We start from the raw sequence: 2,500 nt of genomic DNA, 5'->3' as shown, positions 1-2,500 counted from the left end.
GGGTGCTATATAGGCTGTAGTCCACGCCAAGCACCCCTAACCGAAGCCCACGTCCGATATAGGAGGGGAGGTCTTTCGACCCACCGGACTACCCCCCTATATATATGTCTTAAGTCCGTTTTCCAAACTGGCAGTAGGAGACATCAATTTCTCAAAAAACGTAGTCCCCCCCATTTCTCATCCCGTCAGAGCACGCGCGGCCCCCGCGCGCGCGCGCGGGGGTCTGAAGGTTAACCTCAGTACCCCCTATATATATGTCTTAAGTCCGTTTCTCAAACTGGCAGTAGGAGACATCAATTTCTCAAAAAACGTAGTCCCGCTCATTTCTCACCCCGTCAGCGCGCGCGGCCCCATAGCGCGCGCGGGGGTCTGAAGGTTAACCTCAGTACCCCCTATATATATGCCTTAAGTCCGTTTCTCAAACTGGCAGTAGGAGACATCAATTTCTCAAAAAACGTAGTCCCGCTCATTTCTCACCCCGTCAGCGCGAGCGCGGCCACCTCGCGCGCGCGGGGGTCTGAAGGTTAACCTCAGTACCCCCTATATATATGCCTTAAGTCCGTTTCTCAAACTGGCAGTAGGAGACATCAATTTCTCAAAAAACGTAGTCCCGCTCATTTCTCACCCCGTCAGCGCGCGCGGCCCCATAGCGCGCGCGGGGGTCTGAAGGTTAACCTCAGTACCCCCTATATATATGCCTTAAGTCCGTTTCTCAAACTGGCAGTAGGAGACATCAATTTCTCAAAAAACGTAGTCCCGCTCATTTCTCACCCCGTCAGCGCGCGCGGCCCCATAGCGCGCGCGGGGGTCTGAAGGTTAACCTCAGTACCCCCTATATATATGCCTTAAGTCCGTTTCTCAAACTGGCAGTAGGAGACATCAATTTCTCAAAAAACGTAGTCCCCCCTCATTTCTCACCCCGTCAGCGCACGCGCGGCCCCATAGCGCGCGCGCGGGGGTCTGAAGGTTAACCTCAGTACCCCCTATATATATGCCTTAAGTCCGTTTCTCAAACTGGCAGTAGGAGACATCAATTTCTCAAAAAACGTAGTCCCGCTCATTTCTCACCCCGTCAGCGCGCGCGGCCCCATAGCGCGCGCGGGGGTCTGAAGGTTAACCTCAGTACCCCCTATATATATGCCTTAAGTCCGTTTCTCAAACTGGCAGTAGGAGACATCAATTTCTCAAAAAACGTAGTCCCGCTCATTTCTCACCCCGTCAGCGCGCGCGCGGCCCCATAGCGCGCGCGGGGGTCTGAAGGTTAACCTCAGTACCCCCTATATATATGCCTTAAGTCCGTTTCTCAAACTGGCAGTAGGAGACATCAATTTCTCAAAAAACGTAGTCCCGCTCATTTCTCACCCCGTCAGCGCGCGCGGCCCCATAGCGCGCGCGGGGGTCTGAATGTTAACCTCAGTACCCCCCTATATATATGCCTTAAGTCCGTTTCTCAAACTGGCAGTAGGAGACATCAATTTCTCAAAAAACGTAGTCCCGCTCATTTCTCACCCCGTCAGCGCGCGCGGCCCCATAGCGCGCGCGGGGGTCTGAAGGTTAACCTCAGTACCCCCTATATATATGCCTTAAGTCCGTTTTCCAAACTGGCAGTAGGAGACATCAATTTCTCAAAAAAGTAGTCCCCCCCATTTCTCATCCCGTCAGAGCACGCGCGGCCCCCTAGCGCGCGCGCGGGGGTCTGAAGGTTAACCTCAGTACCCCCTATATATGCCTTAAGTCCGTTTCTCAAACTGGCAGTAGGAGACATCAATTTCTCAAAAAACGTAGTCCCGCTCATTTCTCACCCCGTCAGCGCGCGCGGCCCCATAGCGCGCGCGGGGGTCTGAAGGTTAACCTCAGTACCCCCTATATATATGCCTTAAGTCCGTTTCTCAAACTGGCAGTAGGAGACATCAATTTCTCAAAAAACGTAGTCCCGCTCATTTCTCACCCCGTCAGCGCGCGCGGCCCCATAGCGCGCGCGGGGGTCTGAAGGTTAACCTCAGTACCCCCTATATATATGCCTTAAGTCCGTTTCTCAAACTGGCAGTAGGAGACATCAATTTCTCAAAAAACGTAGTCCCGCTCATTTCTCACCCCGTCAGCGCGCGCGGCCCCATAGCGCGCGCGGGGGTCTGAATGTTAACCTCAGTACCCCCTATATATATGCCTTAAGTCCGTTTCTCAAACTGGCAGTAGGAGACATCAATTTCTCAAAAAACGTAGTCCCGCTCATTTCTCACCCCGTCAGCGCGCGCGGCCCCATAGCGCGCGCGGGGGTCTGAAGGTTAACCTCAGTACCCCCTATATATATGCCTTAAGTCCGTTTCTCAAACTGGCAGTAAGAGACATCAATTTCTCAAAAAACGTAGTCCCGCTCATTTCTCACCCCGTCAGCGCGCGCGGCCCCATAGCGCGCGCGGGGGTCTGAAGGTTAACCTCAGTACCCCCTATATATATGCCTTAAGTCCGTTTCTCAAACTGGCAGTAGGAGACATCAATT

Source organism: Tripterygium wilfordii, chromosome 2, assembly GCF_013401445.1.
Source record: "Tripterygium wilfordii isolate XIE 37 chromosome 2, ASM1340144v1, whole genome shotgun sequence".
Taxonomy (NCBI): domain Eukaryota; kingdom Viridiplantae; phylum Streptophyta; class Magnoliopsida; order Celastrales; family Celastraceae; genus Tripterygium; species Tripterygium wilfordii.
This window is presented reverse-complemented; position numbering follows the sequence as displayed.